The sequence below is a fragment of the Pinus tabuliformis genome, chromosome 8 (genome assembly GCF_031772625.1).
Source record: "Pinus tabuliformis cultivar Carrire ecotype Pingquan chromosome 8, CPIR1, whole genome shotgun sequence".
Classification (NCBI taxonomy): Eukaryota; Viridiplantae; Streptophyta; class Pinopsida; order Pinales; family Pinaceae; genus Pinus; species Pinus tabuliformis.
The window spans coordinates 2,077,674,853-2,077,691,820 of NC_142294.1; the positions used below are offsets into that span (position 1 = coordinate 2,077,674,853).

A 16,968-nucleotide genomic window follows, 5' to 3' on the forward strand; every position below is an offset into this window, starting at 1 on the left:
ATTTTGGGTCTTATCGAGAGGATTTCCTTCATAATCAATAAGCTCATAGGCTCCTTTCTGCAAAACACATTTCACAATATAGGGCCCATGCCACATGGGTTCGAACTTGCATGCCCCTAGCTTATCATTAGCTTGGTTGTATAATAAGAGCAAATCATCCTCAGAGAAAACGTGAGGGAAGACTCACTGATCGAAATGGGACTTGACTCATTTCTTTTATGCTTCGAGGACCAGGGTAGCAAGATGATGAGTCTCATCTAGTCGTTATAAATATAAGAGGCGTTCCTCCTAAGGTGATGATTTGGGGAGGAGTTCAACAACTAACTTGAGTGAACGAATCTTGCATTCAGTCCGCTTCCAGACCATAGACCAGCTGGAATGGTGTGAAACTAGTTGCATCTTTGGTCGAGGTTTGGTAAGCCCACAAAGCTGAAAAGAGCATGAGATGCCAATTTGACTTGTGTATCCCAATAATACGTTGAAGCATTGTAACCAAAACCTTGCTCACAGCGTTAACTTGGCCATTGGCATAAGGTTAATATGAGATCAAGCCATTATGGCACAAGCCCAGTGCGAATGTCAGCTCAGCCATCATGTAATCTCTAAAATGGGAGCCATGGTTTGTGACAATGGCTTGAGGTACGCCAAACCTGGAAATAACATGGTTGAAAAGGAATTGAGCCATCATCTTACCGTCTGCAGAGTATGTAGGCATCGCTTCAGCCCATTTGGTGAAATAATCCACAGTGACGATAATAAAGCCATGCCCCCTTATCGAACGAGGGTTACATGTCATATAATTGATGCCCCATTTGGAAAAAGGACCAATGATAATGACGGGGTGTAGGTGAGGAGGTGGGGCACGCATCTTGCATTGGTAAATTTGGCATTCATGACACTTGCAAACAACAATGATGTAGTCCTTAAAAATAGGCGGCCATAAATAACCAACACGAAGGATTTTTTTGAGCAATATCATAATCAAACATATGACCACCGCATGCTCTGGAGTGGTAATAATTGAGAACTCTTTCAGCTTCCTCAATTGTAAGGCATCAACGAAAAACTAAATCGACACTGACACGATATAAATTATCACCAATAATATGGTAGGATTGGGACTGATGTCGAATCCTTGGGCGATCATCCTTAGTCAACGCAGATTGGAATGTGAACATCTAGAGATACACGATGATATCATTGTACAATGGATCAAGGGTGCTAATCAAGAAAAGAGTCTCATCCGAAAGTTATTCATCTGCACCAGCAGGGAGAGACATAGAGGGAAGGGAACAAATCAATTCGGCGAAAATGAGTGACTTCATAGATTTGGCATTAGTAAATACCAACTCAAATTCTTGCAAGATCATGATCCATTTAGAATATTTCCCCCCCAGTAACTGACGAGTCAAGATATAGGTCATGAGGTTGCATTTAGAAATCACTATAGTCGTGCGTAAAAGAATGTGGTGCCGAAAGCGTTGAACAACTTGGATGGCAGCCAAAGCCAACTTCTCGACATGTGTGTAATGTGTTTCAGTGTCAAGGATATTACGACTAAGGTAGTAGATAACATGTTCATTGCCTTCATCATCGCCTTGGACCAAGACCATAGAAATGGTGCTAGGGGCCGCAGATAGATAAAGAAAGTAATCTCAATAATAATTCAAAGGGTGCAATAGAGGAACATTTATGAGGATTACCTTGAGATCATCAAAAGATTTTTGGGCCACGTCATCCCATATAAAGGGCATTCCTTGTTTCAGAATCTTGTGACGAGCCCAGCATAATTTGGTATAAAATGACGGAGAAAATTTTCGTTCCCTTACAGGGTATGGAGTTGGTGCAGTAAATATGGAGGGGGTAAATTTACAATGGCCTCTAATTTTAGCAAATCAAGGCGAATACCGTCCTTGGAAATGATGAAGCTAAGGAGTCGTCCAGATTCTACACAAAAAACACATCTATGCAAGATTAACTGAATGTTATAGTGTCTACAACATAGAAAAATCTACCGAAGATGGTCTCGGTGTTCTTGGTGCTTACGAGAATGAGCGGGGAGGTCATCCAAGTAAGGTTGGACAATGTTGTGGATATCATGAAACACATAGGACATTGCCAGTGGAAATGTAGCCCCAACATTTTTTAGGCCAAAAGGGAGATTTTTGTATGCGAATGTACCCCACGGAGTGATAAAAGTTGTCTTTTCTTGATTGGTCGGTGCAATGTTGATATGGTTGTAACCAGAAAAATCGTCCATAAAGGAAAATATCTCACTTCTAACACATTCATCAACGATTTGATCAATGAAGGGAGTAGGATATTTATCTTTAGGTCATATCCCCCAGTGATATGCAGGGATTAACAATGTCCCTAGCGCCGATCAGATCACTGGGGGTATCTTGGGCATCAAACGACTCCAGCAGGCTATCCACGGATCGCATAACATAGGAGGATCTACCTCAATCACCTAATACTAGAACAATGGCACTCGTTCCAAGAAAAATGTCACAAGCACAGATCCAAAACAAAATTGCTTCAGATTCCCCACCTTAGCTTTGGATAGCTAGCGCTTTATGTTGATTTTCATTACCTCTTCCCAGTTGAAGATCGTAGGTGTTGTACAATTGATAGCATAAAGGAACTTTGACTTGTTGGTCTCATGTTCTGCCTGGGACCCCACCACTCTGTTGATGGTTAACATAAGCACTCTTAGTGTCAGACCTCGAACACTGGAAATCTCAATCTTCCCAGTCTTGGATTTCAAGGCCTCAGGGTAGTGTTCAACAAGCAATGAATATATGCTTGCCCCAATCGGTCGTGACCCATACAAGTTGACTAGTTCCCCTCTTCGAGACAGTCCAGTGATGAAATATATATCTGAAGTTTCCAACTCTAGCTCCTGGTCACCAATGACAAATATTTCTCGATTAATGTCCAAAGACTAATCAGGTACCGAAGCAACTCGAGTTAGGCCCGCATCCCTGGCATGAGAAATAATTTGAGGATCCCACAAGCCTCAAAGCTTCCAGGGAATTTGGATCATTCAATGCCTGGGTGTCCACATCCTCATGTTCCTGTTCTTTCTAGTCCACCATTTTCAGCGATTCTTTCCTACAAAAGCCATTAATTTGAGATAGCAATCATGCTTGGCCCATATATTTTAAGTTTTAACATTGATTTTGTGAATAAATAGGGTTTTTCCCTATTCACGGTGTCGGCACACCTGTTTTAAAAACAGTTGTATTGGTGGCGCGAAAAGCTTTGTTAATCATCCTCGGTCAGTGCAATTCCATGCCCGAAAGTCGCACCGACCGAGGATGATTAACAAAGCTTGCTGCACCACCAATGCAATTGTTTTTAAAACAAGTGTGCCGACACCGTGAATAGGGAAAACCCCTATTTATTCACAATTTTTTTTTTGCAAAACCCCGTCAAAAAACCAAAGAAAGGTTAAAAACAAGAATAAAGGACATGAAAATGGAGCTCATAGATTTGGCTCTTACCTGTAACTGGAGGCTCGACAAATGACCTTTCGGATCTCCCGCAATCTGCTCCAAAACAATTAGGGAAAATGTGAGTAAAATGTCTTCACAGTAAGGTAAAATGGTAAATGGTAAAAATATATTTACTTTTCTCCTTTTTATTCATTTTTTCATGAAAATATCAAGTTTTTGTAAATATTTTAACCTATTTTGCTCAAGAACTGGATAATACACTTTACCATTTTGCATAGCAGCAGGTGATGAATGTTTGACGATGATGACAAGTCACGTTTCAACTCTTTTTTCAACTCGTTAAGCTCATATGAAAATATTGTGAGTATTTTTCCCTTTTGACTTGTAAAAAAGAATAAAATAGGGGGGTCTTCTTTCAAGCTCTTTTCCGACCCTCTAAAAGAGAAAATATGGTTGAGCCCTTGTTGTTTCGAATTTGTTAACGGATGCGAAACATCATGTGTCTAGCATAAGTTTACCCCTTTTCAAGCTGGGATGCACTATTTATGAAAACAGTGCTCCTTGACTAAAATGGTCAAGCAGTTCTCTCAACTATAGTTTTCTACATTTTCAAGATCAAGAGACACAAATGTATGAAAAGGGACCAAGCGGAGTTTTCTTTTATGTGTCTTTTTCAACTCTCTAAACATGAAAAAGATACCAAGTTCCACCTTTGTTGGACTCGTTAATATATTAAACGACATCGAATTCGTCACCATGAAGAACATGAGCTTCTCCTTCCTAGGGCTCGTTAAACTTACTAGGTTGGATTCGTTCAAAGGATGAACTTATAGTGCAAGCATATGCTATCCCCTTCAAGCTTGCGATTAAAAATAATTGGGGTACCTACCAGAAATGGTGGGGGGAAATTTGGAAATCTAATCAGTTGTGTCGGCAACCCACTCTTGAACATGACACTTTCTACTTTGCTTCGGGTTGGGATATCCTCCTTTATATCGTTGACCTTTCTGGGTTGGTCCGTTCATTTTTTCCTTCCATTTGATCTATGCCACATCATCATGACCATCGATCATATGGATTCAAAAGCTGCCAAACTTCCAGTTGTGTCACCGATATGTTCAAGATTTGTCCTTCTGTAGTTACACTTACCTCCGATTCTCTGTATCATTGTTGTCTTATGGGGGCCTAACCTAGGTTCGTAGTTATTTAGCCAAACAAATCTCTACACTACTAGCCCTTTCTGCATCAGCTCGCAGAGTGTGGACTGAAGTCTCACCCGAAGCAGTATGGGGGGATGTTGGAACCAAGTTTCTGCACCCTTGAGATGCATGTGATGTCGGTTTAGTCCAAATATGCCTGCCTTCGGGAAGGTCGCTTCGCGCTCTACTCTAAACTTCAGTACCTCTGTGATTTGTTATGATCGGCTCTTATGCAACCCTAACCAAGGGCTGAAGTCCTTTCACTCTGCTAGGTAGCGATCTGCGCTATTTCCCAAACTACGCTAAGTGTCTTACTTATCTTGTTAAAAGATCTTAGTTAACTTTGCGTAAACAAATATTCTACCTTGTGTTCACTTCATCAATACAGTTATACACATTCGCGCATCATAAAGCATTAGAAGTGAAATTCATACCCACTATAACAGATGCATAAAACAGGAAATAAAGACACAGAATTGATAGAACTTCTCTTTATTAATACTTCAACTGATTATAGACTCGACTCGCCCTGTGCACTCAGCTGTAGGGGTCCGCGCACTTATCTGCGGACTATTAGGCCTCTGCGCACTTAGCTACAGAGCCTCTTCCTACTCTACAACCAAAAACTAGACTTTACACCTGAGAGCTCTCTCGCATACATCATATGTTCATCTTTGTGTCTACATTAGCTTCACTACTTAGTGCTTCTCTTTATTTATACAATCCCATGGTCCGTGGACCAAGGGTAGATATTCTACAACTAACATTACATTATCAAACTAAGGGTGGACAACCCTATGACTCTTTTACAACTACGCATTTTGTGCCCACAAAATGTGGAGTCTTTACATTGGAATTACGAACTCAGACCAAAATCTGGGCTCTAAGCCCCAAAACTTCTCTTGGGGGATCCCGCGATCAACAGGACCCCAACAAAAACATTGTGACTCGCCCTCGAGTCACTCTGTAGGTGCAGAGATATTTGCACGAAGACCTCCCAACTTTGATTGGATCGTTGCAAGTCTGGCAGCGCACTGAGTGGTTGCCTACTGAATTTCCTCTACACGTTCAGTGACTGCTGTCATTGAACTAATGCCATGAATCCTTTACTGAGTTTCTTCAGCCGCGCGAGCTTTGATTTAATGGAAGTTGTAATGGTATAAGCCTCATTGATCCACGGCTATAGGCGCACTTTAAAAACTACCTCTTTATGTCGAGCAACATCCACCTGTTTCTTAACTATAATTAGATCGAGGATTAATCAAAATGGAAACAACTTGATCACAGATCTTACCTTCCATCTCAATAATGGATGTTTGATGATTCACTTGCCTATTATCAAGTGTTGCATAGATTTAAGGAATGTTATTAACAACATTTGCAACTGTCTATGCCTCTTGAGCACTATAGATTTAAGCAATGTCTATATGATCCAAAAGGAAGCACATTTAGATGTGTTGATGTAGGCATACCATTCAACTCAAATGCACAAGCTATCACCCAGTGATCATGAACTCTTTTCTTAGTTCCTGTAGCTAACTTCACTAACCAAGGCTCTTCATGTACTTTAGCCAAGCCAAAATTATCCACCAGGTCAAGACAAACATAAATATGATTAGATCCAGGATTAATGAAAATGGAAACAAATTGATCACAAAGCTTACCCTCCAACTAAATAATGGATGTTTGATGATCCACCTACTTATTATCAAGTGTTGCATAGATCTAAGGAATGTTTTGACCAACATTTGCAACTGTCTGCGACTCTTGAGCACTATAGATTTGAGGTATATCTATATGATCCCAAAGGAATCATATTTAGATGTGTTTATGTAGGCATACCATTCAACACAAATGCACAAGCTATCACCCAATCATCATGAAATCTTTTCTTAGTCCCTGTAGCTAATTTCACTAACCAAGGCTCTGCATGTACTTCTTTATCCAAGTCACACTTATCCACCAAGTGAGGACTAACATAACTATAATTAGATCCAAGATTAATCAACATGGAAACAACTTGATCACAGAGCTTACCTTCCATCTCAATAATGGAAGTTTGATGATCCACCTACTTATTATAAAGTGTTGCATAGATCTGAGTAATGTTTTGACCAAAATTTGCAATTTTCTGCTCCTCTTGATCACTATAGAATTGAGATATGTCAACCTACTACAACACATAATCCTTCTTATGATGATCTTTGCCATACATCCAACATGCAATGGTTTTGTGCCACTCCCTTTAATTTTTTGCTCTCTAGGATGCGACCCATGTCCCTTCTCATCAGAATTGAACCTCTTGTAAGGAGCCACATTTTCTTTCCAAGTTGCAATCTCACTTGTAAGGAGTCCATTTTCCTTTAACCTTTTCATTCCCTTTCCAATCTCACTTAGGCTCAAGCTTGTGCTTCGACTACTCATAAAAATGCTTCAATTTCCTCATGAATTCCTCCAATGATAGGGGATCATCAAACTCAATTTTATCCTTGAATTCTAATGGAATTCCACTGATGAACCTTTGAACCTTTGCCTTCTCAAACTTGAGGTAAGGCACATACCTCAATAAATCCAGAAATTTGGTCGTGTACTCTTCATCTATCATAGATTACATCTTCAACTCATACAACTCCTTGGCCTTTCTTTCATAACATCTCTCGAACAAGTACATCATGAAAGATATATTAAACTCATGCCAACTCAAAATATATATCGTTTTTTCCCTTGAGACTAAAAATAACTATCTTAGATTTCATATTCTCTATCTAATCATGCAATTCAAAGAACTTCTTCATCCCAAGCAGCCATGCTTCTTCATCTTCTAATTTCTTCATCTCTCCAACAAATGTAGAAGGCTTGGATTTTTTAAACTCATATGACAAGTACCCCCTCTCACTCCTCCTATAAGGATGATGACGTTGATGAAAATGATGTCTCTCTCAACTAGAACTAGAATAGAACCCATAAGGAATACCTCTCTTGTCAAGTATATCCAACGATATTCCATCTCTGACTGTGTCATCCATATCCAACCTATATCCTGATCGAGACTTGCTACCATATGCTCCATTAATCCTTTCCTCCTAATAATTGATACTAATTTTTCCTTACCTCTACAAATCCAATAAGATCGGAAGGATTACTACATTAACCTTGACTTGTTTTCCCTAAGCTCTCGCAAGTCTTTCCCGTGACTAAATTATCCTATCATTATCTGCCTTGTAACTTCTAATTTTTTCTTTCAAACTATTACATGTCTCCTTGTTACTTAGCTTATTTATAAGGAGAGTCACATGAACTGTAATCCAACATTTTTCTAGTCATATTTTATCTTTTTCTTCCTACTACCATGTTAGATAAACCAAATATAAACATAGTCAAATCTACCTTAATGAAGTTCAAGGGAGGTCATCTCGTATGCACAATAACCCAAACTTAACACCAACTATATGCATTACAATCATAGCCACTACAATACATACATACACCTGACATGCATGCATAACAATCACATCTAGCCCACCCAATCCAAGTGTTTGAACTTGGAGGCTCTAATAACAACCTGTAACCACCGCTCCCAACATTTACCGGTGGAAATATGAGGTTGAGTGCTACTATGACATGAACCAACCTTCAAGTTCAAATTGAACCCTTAATGACATCCTACATGGACTACATCACTATATTAAAGAAAAATTACAATAAGAAGTGAACTAGTTGAGGGGAAGTATTGGGTAAGTGTTTTAATTTAAACTATTGAGTAAAACCTAATATATAGGTTAAGATGTGACAGAGAATATTAAGAAAAATGTAATAATATTACATTTAAATTAGTATTTCTCCCCACCCCTAACCACTTTTATTGGGTGAGGGTGGTAATAAATATTGTAATATTATATTTTATCAAAGGTTTTCCTTCACCCAATTCACTTTTTATTTAAGAAATTATTTATATTTGATGTTCATAAGTAAACTTAATTCCTTTTGATCCTAGTATGGTAGAGACATAATATTTAACATTTTGATTTTGTAAAAATAAAATTAAAAACATAAAAATAATAATTGTATTTATAATTATAATTAATAATTAAATGAGCCTTGATCCATCTTAACTTAGGCTCTACCAAATGTTGATATATATCAAAATTCTCAAGATACAAACATATATATATATATAAATTGAATATACTTTATTTTTATCCTTAAATCAACATTAAATATTTGAAAAAAAATAATTTAAATTTAAAAAAAAAAATTAAAAACTATAGATTATTACACCTTCAAAATTAAAATTACAAAATCTTATTTAATAAATGTTTCAAAAAAAAACTATCATGAATTCAAGTTTGTCGCATGGTTCTTCTTGCCAAAGTTGTATGGAAAGGTTTGGTTCAGATTTTTAATATTTAAAATTAATGGGATAATTTTCTTTGTTACAAGGGAATTTTGGTGGGAAACTCTTTATGTTAATGTTTCTTTTCAGTGGGAGTTGTAATGGGAGCTTTGGAAAGTTTGGGGAGCTTTGAAAGTTGTTTTTTTTTTTAGTTTCAGCGTTCTTTGAGTTGGGGAATACAAAGCTTGTAGACAAATATGTTGAAGTGCCCACAAAACAGAGCTTTTGTTGAAACCTTTGCAGGAAGAAAGGCCAAAGAAATCCTTAACACCAATATGGTTAATTGAGAAAGTGGAGCAATCTCTTGATGAGTTAAGGAATCCTATGACATCTCAATGTAAGGGCAATATCTAAGATGTCAGGCTGATGAGTACTTATTTTGTTGTTTATCTATATATATGGCTGAAGATTGTGTGCATATTGTATGTATCAGTTAACGCTGATAATGAAACATTTTTATTATATATATATATATATATATATATATATAAGAGAGAATCAAAGAGAAAAACACCACAAAATATATTAAATATAAAAGAGATTATATATTCAAATTGATTTTAATATTTGAATATTTTGATTTCATATTATTTTTTATTATTATATAAATTATATAATTAGAATATATATATATATATATATAATGATGTAGATCAGTGATTTGCTATAAATTCTGGGGAAATCTCTAGCACTTCTCTGCTGCCTTACCCAAGTTCCCAACTTCTCATTAAATTAATAAAATATGAAATGTAACATCAGCTGCTCAAGAGCAAGAGCTTCTCCAGTGCCCAGTTTTCATCACCACAACATTTTTGTAAAATAGTTCTCACTAGTTCTACAGGAAATCCCTTATCTACCAACCTTTGTATCTTGTCTTCGTCATCAACGCCTAGTTCATTTGCAAAAGCATTGGTATAGTTACGCGCAGTGTTTAGAAATGCTTCATAGTCTGTTAGATATTGCCGTGCTACAACTGCATCCTGAGGATCGTTGGGTTCTGGTGCTGAAAGCAAGGCTTGCAAAGAAAGTAAAGCTGTATTCAATGTTAGTGCGGGCGACCACTTATCTTTGAGAATATCCAAGCATATTGCTCCGCTTGCACTGCTGATATTAGGGTGCCACACTTTTGTGATAAACTGCATTTTTGGGGGCACAAATGGATACTGCTGAGGCACGCGAATGTCAACTTGAAAGACGCCCTCTTCATAAGGAGTACCCGCAGGGCCTCTAATGCTCCCGCACAGGTGTGACGCGTCATTATCGCCGTAGACCTTAATGCTGTTACCCGTTAACCCCGAATTTCTTTCTATCTCATTTATCTCCTTTTGTATCCGTCGAAAGCCAAGCTCCATTGTTTCCTGTAAAATCCTAACTCAGATAACTGCACAAAATTCTTAAATGGCTTGCTTTTAAACTGTCAAAGCGTAGATTATCTAGCGGTAACGCTATGTAGATGAAATATTTTGGCTCTAAAACTAGCGCATGCCACTTTCTTCGAACAACTCAAATTCTTTGTGAGCAGCTACAAATTTTAGTTTCGGTAGCGGACTTATATGGAACCCAATCGAGGCCCATTGAAAAGTCGTGACCGTCTGATTTACAACTGAAACAACTGAACCGTCGTATTATTATTATTAAACGCTTTTCTTTTTAATTTATTAATTTTATTATTATTATTAAACTATTAAAATATGGAGATACAATGAAAATTATTTTTTGTTAATTAATGAAAATTGCTAGAATTGTATACATGCAAAATAAAAACAAAACAAATTAGTAATTAAAATATAGAGATGCAATAAAATTTAATTTTTATTAATTAATTAAAATTGTTAAAATTGTATACATACAAAATAAAAACAAAACAAATTAGTATGAACAAAAGTAGCTTATATATGAAAAAATATGTGACTGCTATGTGTTTTTTTGAACTATATTATAATGATGCTTATAGGCCTTTTTATCATGAAGAAACAAAAAACCTAATTGTTAATACCTAATCTTTGGGATTAGGTATATCTATGTAAATATTGTAAATAGGAAAGTAAGGAGAATTGGAAGGCTAAGAGTAATATCCCTATCGAAATTTATGTAATTTTATAATATTATTATTTAGCTTGTTCATATCTGGAATCAAGTATTGATAGAAAGACTTGATCAAGTATTTATGCAAAGACTTGTAACTACCATTGTAGGTTCTAAGAAAATGAATTCATATAATTACATAATATGACTTGATCAAGCATTTATGCAAAGACTTGTAACTACCATGGTAGGTTCTAAGAAAATGAATTCATATAATTACATAATATTATTATTTAACTTGCTCACATCTTTGATCAAGTATTTATGGAAAGACTTGATCAAGTATTTATGGAAGGACTTGTAATTACCATCGGTTCTAAGAAAATGATTAAGAATGGGTGGAATTTTCCTTCGAGTGAATGGAGGTCTATTTTTGGGCCATAGGTTTGTGCATGGGTTTTAGAGAGGCTCGGGCTTGGTCCTTTCTATCCATTTGGACAACCACAATGGTTTTTTTCTCTAATCAGTAGCACGATTCAGTGTGGTGTATGGTCAGTTCGTTGGGTTCATTTCATGCTAATTCACCTTAGCCATATCCTTTTCAGTTTGCACTGTTGGATCAAATTTCTTTTTTTTTTTTTTAACACTAGGACAATCGGTAACTGGTGAGAGTTATCCTTCAAATCCTGCCACTATAAACCTAGGCTAGGTCCTGCAAGCCACACATAGCAAGATCTTATGCCTCAACAAGAGCCGAGACGTCCACTCTGGGGTCGCCTACTCTTCTAGCCAAGACACAACAGGCCATGTACTCAACGAGATTTGAACCTCCGTCTCGTGGGTTTCACCCAACGAAACTTACCCTTAAACCCCATATCACTGTACACTGTTGGATCAAATTTCACTTACAACTATTATCTTTTGGTTGAGGACATGCATGCATTCGAGACACCACTTTAGAGTTCGACAGGGGATGGGACACCACTTTAGAGTTCGACAGGGGATGGTGGCAAGGACCCGAATTGGAGAATGTCGCCATTAATATTTGCCATTTTTCCTTGATACTAGTCAAGAAAGAGTTGCCAATCATAATCATGGACTATGATGCAATTCTCTGGTCTACAAAAGATTATCGAGATATATTTTAACTAAGATAAGTAACTATATTCTTTATTGAGAAAAATAAGTTGTTTAGGAGATTTTTGAGAAAATATCATGTTGTTTCCTTTAATTATATATGTCATTATTGCATGGAAATATTAACCAATTATAATAAATTTATATATATATATATATATATATATATATATATATATATATATATATATATATATATATATATATATATATATATCTATATGCACTGAAAAAAATATATTACTACATGTACATAAAGATTGATTTTTATATATGTTTCTTGGTTAAGAAAATATATTATTACATGTAGATAAAAATTGTTATTATATTTTTTTCTTGGTTAAGAAAATATATTACTCCATGTAGATAAAGAATGTTATTATATATTTTTACTGGTAAAGAAAATATATTATTCCATGTAGATAAAGATTGTTATTATATATTTTTATTTATAAAGAAAATATATTATTTCATATAGATAAAGATTTTGATTGTATATTTTTCTTGGTAGAGAAAATATATTACTACATGTTGATAAAGATTGTGATTATATATTTTTCTTGGTAAAAAAACATAATACTACACTAGATAAAGAATGTTATTATATATATTCCTTGGTAAAGAAAATATATTACTACATGTAGATGAAGATTGTTATTATATATTTTCCTTCATAAAGAAAATATATTACTACATGTAGATGAAGATTGTTATTATACATTTTTCTTAGTAAAGAAAATATATTACTACATATAGATAAAGAATATTCTTATATAATTGCATCATTAAAAGATAAGCAACCTTGTTTGTCTATATATAACATTGCATGTTCCTTTTATGTAAGAAAATATATGATGCTCACTCTTTTCTTAAAAGGGATTTTGTACTCATGTATGAAATAATAACAAATCCAAGTTATCTTCTTGGAAGTGAATATAGATTAAAGAGGGTAATGGTGAAATATTTTCATGGCTGGTTAAAAAATAAAAGAGAAACATGGATTGTAGAGCTATCATGTTAGATCTTTTAAAGAGAAACATGGATTTGTGTATAGAATAAGCATTATGTTGGATCTTGGAAAGTAAAACAAGTAATTCCTTGCAATAAATGCACTAACTTTCCTTTGTAAGATACATATATTTGCATGAAAGAAATAATGGCTAACACACTAGTTTTGGTTTAGAGTGACGCATGTCTTTGTGCATACAATATATTTTGTAAATAGCTCTATTTTTGGAAAGATGCTTTTCGAAAAGGGACTTACGTTAATGATGTCTATCATGTTAGTCTTCCCTTAGAAGAAGCGTGTAATTTTATGTATTATAATAATATCTATTGTAATGGAAATATTACTTAGTTAAATGCACAAAGAAGAAGCTTAGGGGCTAGCTCTCTTTGAAGAAGTTTTTATCTAATTACATGTACGAAAAGAAAAGATAAGCTATTAGTATCATTTAAATGAAATGAATGGTTTCAGTGGTTTCCTTTGGATATGAACATGTGCTGGTGTGAGAATGATCATAGTAATGTGGTAATTATTTTGACATGGTTGATAATTATCGGTTTAAACATGTACAATGTTGTTAGAAGAAGCATGTTGTGATATTTTATTTACATCTCATGTATGCACATGAATAGATGTTAAATGATCACTTTTAAAAACTAATTGTTGATCGATTAATACTATATCTAATCATGTTACCAAAGACTATTGACAACAACAATGACAAGAAATGATGGTGACTTGTGCAAAGAATAGATTATGTTTAAGATGGTAGCATATAAAGAATTAATGGTCCATGCAGATGAGTGTGAGTTACAGGATGGTCCACTGATGGAACAATCATGCCACAACCATATAAAGAGTGGTCATTTGTGGGTAAATGGTTTCATTATCATCGTAATAGCTTTTAGCTAGGTATGTTGGATTTTAAAGATATTTCATTGTAATATTTTGTGACAATGGTTAAGGGATGGACTCCCTTATAAGCCATTGAGTGAGGGGTGAACACCTTCACAAGAATTTAATAATAAAATTAAACGTTTGTTGATTTTTGCCCTATGGGGTTTTTAGGGTATATCGGTGTTCAATGATGTGATTGTTTTGGTGATGTTGATTCCTTACATAATGTCATGTTGACAATGTCAAATATGTGATTAATTAATGTGGTTAAAGGAATCATTAAATGGATGTAAGGTTACATCATACTGTTTATGTTAATATACTACAAGAGTGGTTGTCAATGGTTATGCAACTTACTATTCCTCTATTAAAGTTACTTTATGTACTAATGAACATTCTATGTAATGGTTAATGAGAAATTTAGAATAGTGATTTGGATAATTATATGTGGGTAATTTGTGTAAAAATTTTCTAACTCCGTGCATTTTCATGTGAGGTTACCAGGGCATGTTACAAGTGGTATCACAGCTAAAGGTTGCAGCACTGGCGCCTTTGGGAATTTTTAAGCAGAAAGGAAATAGAGGTATGATACTAGTGAGAGACAAATCAATCTGACAGTCTAGATATTGATATATGCAGTAGACTATTTTTGACATGATATGTGTGATTCATGTTTACAACCACATTAAAGAGTAGTAAGTAATAAAGTGTGTTGCAAAACTATATTCATGACATTTGAATCTTGATGTGGATAAAAGACAATAAAAAATATGTCACACTTATGAACAATCTTGAACACTCATTAAGAAAAATGAAAATTAACTACCAACTTTTGCAAATATGGAAATATTAATAATACATTTAATGAACATGACTAAAGTTACAATGCACTACTTTCAATGTTCTCCCTCATCCTTACAGTTTACTTCTCTTCCCCAAGTAAATCTAAGAGTACATTTGGGAATGTGAAATGAATATATAAATTGGTAATTAATTGGAGATGACCATGTCTTCTCTAAAGAAAAATGTGAGAGTATATTTTGGGGATGAGAGATGAATATATAAATTGGTAATTATTTGGAGAGGACCATGTCTTCTCCCAAGTAAATGTGAGAGTACATTTTGGGGATGAGAGATGAATATATAAATTGGTAATTAATTGGAGAGGACCATGTCTTCTCCCAAGTAAATGTGAGTGTACATTTTTGGGATGAGAGATGAATATATAAATTGGTAATTATTTGGAGAGGACCATGTCTTCTCCCAAGTAAATGTGAGAGTACATTTTGGGAATGTGAGATGAATATTTAAATTGGAATAATGGAAGGAGACTATATCCTATCCAAGATAAATTTTGAGAAAACAAGTTGGTAATTTGAATAATAGCAATAATAAACCTATATCTTAATCCAAACCAGCAGCATCACAGCTAGCACCTCTCCCAGATAAAAAGATATTCCCTTTATCCAAGTAAGCAGCAAAGGAAAAGGAAGTCTTACCACCAGCAATGAAGACAGAGGCAGTTCCGGTACCAATTTAAGATCCTATTTCATATATGTCCGAGGATCCACATAGCCCTCGATTTATGTGTTATTCATCCATTCTTACTTTTTTTACGCCCCATATCTATTTTACATCAGTAAATAAAATTTACAGTTTCCCAAATGAAGGTATTCACCAATATTTCTCAATATTTTCAAATAATGTAAACATTAACAAAATTTTCATGATAAGATTAATTGGGGCATTACATTCCCGGAGAAAACCATCACGACCCCCAACCCTTGGGATTTTCATGAGATCACCTCACCCGGATCCAAAACCTTCTCGCAATCCAAATCTCGACCAAGAATGAATCCCATCACACCATGGCTATCTGGAATTGGCAAGGCAAGGCTAAAACGACTCTGACACCTGACAAAACCCATGCCAATGGTAGCAAAAGGATCAAATACACACACTCATTAACCATGCTTTTCAAAACCAACTAGGAAATCGTAAATGTGACATGTTACCTTCAAGTATTTCTGCTGAAGTTGCTTGATCCTTACTTTACTTTTCTTTCCTTACTTTCCTTATCCTCACTTTTCTTACTTTCTTTCCTTCCACTCTTCATGCTCTTCTCCTCTCTCATACTAATTCCAAAACAAAACTGTCAAAAGCCATGAACTGATCCTCATAAGCCTTTTTATTATTGAGGCCTATATTTTCTTCAATTTCCATTATTTTCCTTCAATTTCTTCCTGGCATGCAACATGTGACCTTTCACCTTCCTTTTCTCCTATTTTCTTTTATTTTCGTAAATAAAATGCGCATAATGCCTTTTTTCCTTTTCAAAGCCTTTACCATTGTCTTTGCCAATTTCCCCTAGCAATAAACACAACAATTGATGTCCACTAGAATATTTTTCCCCATCTTCAAATATGTGTTCCATGATATTGGTCTTATTTTTCCTTTATTAACTTTATTACATGAACTTTTAACCCAAGACTGTTACAGAAATAAGATCGATAATGTAGAAAAACCTCGTGAAGTCATTGTTGGTGTCTCATCTATGAGGATACATCAACCTAATTATGGAGGGAGATTCAATACTAATAACAAAAGCTATGTCTAATGGAGGGAGATTCAATACTAATAATAAAAGCTATGTCTAAATTACTAAGAGGAACCAATCTAGACAAGACAACGTCAAACTAGAAGCTCTTGCTAGATTTTCAAAAATTGCGAGTGTATTTTAGATAATTCCCAATATTAGTGCACCCCATGTTCATAAAATGTCCAATGAATTGGTGAATTGATTAACTAATGAAGAAGTCACTTTGGATAATGAGAAGTTATGTTTTTATGAGA

The 16,968-nt window shown here is 35.2% G+C and overlaps 1 pseudogene; it reads right to left on the reverse strand.

The window, feature by feature from the left end:
* Positions 1-9,805: 9,805 nt before the first annotated feature.
* Positions 9,806-10,411, reverse strand: LOC149244819 (ubiquitin-conjugating enzyme E2 27 pseudogene; annotated as a pseudogene).
* Between the last annotated feature and the right edge of the window lie 6,557 nt (positions 10,412-16,968).